Here is a 6245-nt window from a genome sequence, read left to right as displayed (position 1 = left end):
GCGAGGAAACAGAAACATTCTTCCACGTGTTCAGGATGTGATGAGATCGGCGTGCAGCTCTCTCTCTCTCCCTCTCTCTCTCTCTCTCTCTCTCTCTCTCTCTCTCTCTCTCTCTCTTTAATAAATCATTAATCCCTTGACTAAACACAATCCCAATTAACGACATGGTCACTTCTGCGAAGGCAGGAGGTTTTATGTGATCTGCTTCCCCACCGCTTATGTTTACAATCCTGCGCCTCTCGGCTACGACGGAATCTCTTTAACTCCAGCACTTTCACACAGCTCCGCTGTTCCTGCGCTGCTCTTCACCCTGCGTTCACACTCGCGCATCTTACACACGTCTTACACACTGAACTCATCACCATGAAAGTGTTAATGGTCCTGAGAAGCGTTTACACACTGAGTATGAGGAGCTTCTCGCTCCGTCCACTTGCATATCAGTAAACAATGTTAAGGTTACGTGCTCAATCATCCAGCTGGAAAATCATTATCATGTAGAAACATCTACAATCATCAACGGTTGATCATCATGTTGCCAGATCTGAGATTTTCCAGCATAGCTCAATGTGACCTCCAACACCAGATTTACCCCCCCTCTCTTTCTCTCTCTCTCTCTTTCTTTCTCTCTCTCTCCACTCTCTCTTTTTCTATCATCTCTCTCTTTTTCTCTCTTTCTCTCTCTTTCTTTCTCTCTCCTCTCTCTCTCTTTCTATCCTCTCTCTCTCTCTTCTCTCTCTCTCCTCTCTCTCTATTTCTTTCTCTCTCCTCTCTCTCTCTTTCTATCCTCTCTCTCTCTCTCTCTCTCTCTCTATTTCTATCCTCTCTTTCTTTCTCTCTCTCTCTTTTTCTCTCTTTCTCTTTTTCTCTCTTTCTCTCTCTCTTTCTCTCTCTCTCTCTCTCTCTCTCTCTCTCTCTCTCTCTCTCTCTCTCTCTCTCTCTCTCTCTTCACTGTTATAATAAGCTCCACTCTTTTTTTTTTGGGAAGACTTTCACTAGGATTTCACTAGACTACGACTACGACCCGAGGTAACCCGAGGTTTTTAATTACGTCCATCTGTCGTTGTCTGATATCAAATGGATGTAACGTGTGGCAGAAATGCACGATGACATCAATCATCAATCATCTGGACCAAAATCTTGCTTTTTAACAACAAGCACGTTGCACCAGTAGTCGTGATCATCACCCGAACGTCACTGCAGCGCTAAACTGCAGATTTTTTTATGAGAGCAAACTCTTCTTCCTTTCTGACCTTGACTGCAAGGCAAAGCTATTCAGTCGCATTCAGATAGTTGACTCATGCCTTGTTTGCCACTTAAATTTCTCCCCTCATGGCCTCTGGAAGAATGATTGTTGAGACTCCTACATATCCTCTAGACCCTTCTTCTGCTCGGTGGATCCGAGGGATCCGTATCGTCTCCGTGGCCGGATAAGAGTACTTAAAGCACTTCTTCTCAAGAGATGCTGCTGATTTGAATGCTTCGTTCAAAAAGATTTCCGTTTGAAGTCGCTTCATCCGGCAGCTTCCTTTTAAAAAGTTTGGAATTCCCAGTCGGAAATAAACGCTTAAGTGAAATTAAAGGTGCGGTCTCCGTTGTTTAAAAGCCAATGTTGACATTTGAAATCACCAAAACAAACACGCTTCTAACCCAAATGGGTCCCACCCCTGTTTTGATAGCTCCGCCCACATATACACCAGGCAAGTATAACCCATATTTTTTATAAATACATGAACTCAATGAATACTATGGTACTACAAATGTGTTTTTGTAGTACTGTGTGTTGTACCGTGAGGTTTATCTCCGTTTCATGCGGAAGACGTTCAGTTCTCTCCAGCGCTGGAAAGCTGATCCTATATTAACACTTCCTACTTCTTACCTTATCGTAAGCCTTTCTTCTCTTCCTTTCTTTGTTTTTATCCTCCATGTCGATGTTAAAACCGCTTTCTGCTAACGTCACACACGCGCACCGAACACTCTCTCCGCCCATATTGACAAGACACGCCCCTTTCTGCTCATTGGCTACACTTTAGTTTTGTTTTTGTTTTGTTTGTCGGCTTGACTCAGTTTTCTGAAGCATTTCTCAAACAACGGAGGGAGACCCCACCTTTAAGTGAACTTTCAACACTCACTTTCCGTATTTTCTCTTCAAACGCACAATGCTTGATTTTTCTCAATGTCACTGATGTTATCGTCATTTGCTGCACCACTTTTTAGGCAGACGGATTCAATTAATCAACCTCGTATATTATGTATATATATATATATTTATTTTTTTAATCAAATAGCAATTTTTTTCCAATCCACGACGGGGTGTACTTACTTTCTTTTATACTCTAAATGAAAAACGATTCTCTAAAGAACGATTAATTGTTCATTTATTTAACGAATGTGTTCAGGTTTTGACGTAAATCGTGTTGTGACTTCAGTCAGTTTTAGTCCTTTATGTTTTGATGTTTTTATCTGACTCCATGACGTCGAGTCAGAGGGATACATTTAGCCTTAGAGCCGAGCACCTGAAGACTCTTGTGTACATTGGTGCGAAGGTAACCATGGCAGCCGAGGAGATCCTGTTGTTGCCATAAATAATTACGGTGGGTGTTGCAACTTTTACTTTCTCTTATTTTCCTTTCTTCTCCGTCTCAAGCTCTTGGTGTTAAGTCACTGCACATCTTTTTTCACTCTTTACCCCCTTACTGACACGACACGTGACGAACACGTGACGTGGTCATCTGAAGCTTTTTTTTTTTTTTTTTCGCCCTTTAGATCTATTTTGGGTCTCAGATTATCAGTCACCTAATGGCACAGAAATGATTATTTTGTTCAGTGATATTTCTCATCCCTTTAGACAAAATGCAGATGTTTGTTTATTGTTCGTGTCTTACGTGAATCATCCGGTTAGGTGTCGGGGGAAAGGCGTCCTCGTCATTATGGTGACATCTGAAGTGTGAGGAAAACATAATGACTCATGCCGACTGGCTTTAATGTAGCTGCCAGCACTTTTATTTCTGAGCCACGTTGTGTAAGACGTATGTAAGCAAAACTTCTTTTCACATTGAAGAGATCCTGCCATAAAAAAGCTCTCATTCAATGGATGTTTTTTCAGGTGAGATGGTGAGGAGCTTCAGTTATTAAGAGTTGTCACATGTCTTTTTTATATCTTTGCGTAACAAGGTCATTTTGATGTGCTATTTTCTTCTGTGCATGAAGAGCTGCTGTATAAACAGATCCTTCATTTCTCTTCTCTCTCACGCTGACAGTCATGAGAAGGTTTTATGGCTTTTGGATTCCCAGTTTAGCAATTAGCAACTTACCTGGAATAAAAAACTAGGACTAACGAGTAGAGAGGCCACACCTCCTTTAATTAGACTAACATGTATATAGGCCACGCCCCCTTTATTAAACATAAAAGTCCATTAACATTACAGCATTTAGCAGACACCCTTATCCAGAGCGACTTAACTAAGCAATTGAGGGTTCAAGGGCCTTGCTCAGGGGCCCAGAAGTGGCAGCTTGGTGGACCTGGGATTCAAACTCACAACACCTTAACCAGTAGGCTACCACATCCCCAGATAAGAAAAAAAAGAAAGAAAGAAAGAAAGAAAGAAAGAAAGAAAGAAAGAAAGAAAGAAAGAAAGAAAGAAAGAAAGAAGAAATCTACATGAATTTCCTCCACTTTCTTCATCTCGTTTTTATCCCCTTTTCTCCGGTTCCAGAAGTTGCTCTGTTCTTCTGATGAACAGTAGGGGGCAGCAGTCATCCCTCCTTTTGGTTTATGGTTCAGCTTTAACATGATTTTACAGAACATCTCACCATCACACTTGGGCTTATCTTACACACAATATCTGAGCCTCAGAATCTCAGAATCTTTTCAGTCCATCGTTCACTGCAGCTGAAATGTGTTTCTTTTATGCCATTAATAAATATGTAAACAACATTTTTATCATTTTATATTACATACAATTATATACAGATGCTATATAGTTTATTATGATGTGTAACGGACATTTTATTTTATAACAAGTCTAATAATATAACTTGAAGATTATACACTAAGCAGAGCCAAACATTTCCACAGTTAAATATCAGTCTGAACACTTTTATCCTTTACTCTTTTATTATGGAGTCATTTCGTTTACCGACGCTTAAGTTTTGTAATTTTTTATTCTAGTTTTTTTTCCTAGTTCTCGGTTTATTTAATGTATATTTTCCCCTATATCCGTGTAGATTTCTGAAAAATATAACCCCGATCCCACGCGCTGAAAAAAATGACCCTCATCCTTGCTTGGCGAGGTATTATTTCATATTAAATAACAAAAACATGACTGTATCTCCTCTCGAGTGGCTCACGAGATAAAGGCACAAACATGCTATTATGAATTTTGAACAACGTGAATGTGATGTCCTTCAGGTTACCATGGTGACAGAAATGACATCCGGAATGAAGCAAAATAGACAAAAACCGAGAAAGAATGTAGGCATGACCCTGAAACTCATAATATTCTGCTTGAGAGAGAGAGAGAGAGAGAGAGAGAGAGAGAGAGAGAGAGAGAGAGAGAGAGAGAGAGAGAGAGATAAGGATGGTGATCAGACCTCGCAAAGGACCAAATTATGAGGAAAAAAAAACAAAAAGTTCCAGTCGGGAATCTGTGTAAAAGTGAGGACGAGAAAGAAAAAAATGACATCGTTTATTTTTTGCTCCCCAAAGGCACCACATAATGCCCTTGCACTCATCCGCCCCACATATTTGTGAGTTTAGATACGCTGATGCCCCAATGTATTTTTTTTAAACAAGAATAAATGTTTTTAACAAAGAACCTTTAATGATGTACAGCAATCTAAGTAGTCAGTTTATGACTGCCTAGTTAAGTATACATGATTTACATGAACTCTCACTTCTGTCTATCTGTTATAAAATACACATAGAAAAGTGTGCTTTGTTATAACAATGTTATAACGACAAAACAGAATGGCGATAAAACCGAAATTTAACTTTTTGTTAAACTTTATCTTTCGTTTTCTCCCACCATCCAGGTCCGCCCATCATACAACCCAGGGAGGGTGAAGGCATCACCGGGCATCTGTAATGTCCTCAGAGGAAAATGCTGTCTGCCCTCTTCCACATACATGAGCTCACAGACATCCACAGTTGGCTACAGTTTCCCTGTGATTGACAGGAAACACCGAGAAGTATTTAAATGTACAAAAAGAAGAGTTGTAAGCCTTGTTGTAAGCCTGTAACCTTTTAAAAAAATTAGAAGTTAGTAGAATCTTGACTTGAACTTTTCAAAGCTTTCTTTTTTTTGTTTTTTTGTAGTGTTAGTGTTAGTATTTTTGTTTCGTAGCATCTACAGTAACGTTGGTTGAGAACGAATCTACATTTCCCAGAAATGGCTGGTGAAGTTTTCTAGAAAAATCACTTTAAGCGATAAAATACAATAAATCTTTGTTTCTCATGAGTGCACCAATCCGTACAAGGAAGACGGTTAATTTGTTTATAAATAAATTCGTAAGCATTTAATATACAATTTTTTTAATGCAGTGGATCTATAACATACGAGTAATTACTACAGACAATGACGGCCGCACGTTTATACGCAGTCAACAAGTGTTAACAGAATGATAAAGAGAATTAAAGGTGGGGTCTCCGTTGTTTGAAAGCCAATGTTGATATTTGAAATCACCAAAACAAACACGCCCCTAACCCGAATGGGTCCCACCCCTGTATTGATAGCTCCGCCCACACGTACATACGTAAACCAGGCAACTAATGGAAAGAAACGTATCTTTATCATAGCTGAAGGGAAGAACAATACGATTGCAAGACACGCCCCTTTCTGCTCATTGGCTACACGTTAGTTTTGTATTTGTTTAGATTGTCGGCTGACAGTTTTCTGAAGCATTTCTCAAAAAACAGAGACCCCACCTTTAAACTTTGGATGTGTTTATTTTTATGGACAAGTGAGTTCCTCTTATCACATATAAAATTACATTTTATAAAGTTAAATATATTAACGCTTAAAACTGTTACACTGCTGTTGCACATCCCAGCTGTATCCTTATCATTATCCAATCCTGCACAATTTCCACCTTTATATGAAATCAAAACAGGATGATGGAGAATTTAAAGCTTTTCTTCAGTCATAAGTTTTATTAAAAACACAATTTTCAGCATCATCTTCTAAGGAATAAAGCAACAATCAGTTGATTTCTAAAATGCATTAAAATACCTAATAACCTGTGTCGTA

Source organism: Tachysurus fulvidraco, chromosome 23 (assembly GCF_022655615.1).
Source record: "Tachysurus fulvidraco isolate hzauxx_2018 chromosome 23, HZAU_PFXX_2.0, whole genome shotgun sequence".
Taxonomy (NCBI): domain Eukaryota; kingdom Metazoa; phylum Chordata; class Actinopteri; order Siluriformes; family Bagridae; genus Tachysurus; species Tachysurus fulvidraco.
Note: the sequence above shows the minus strand (reverse complement) of the source record.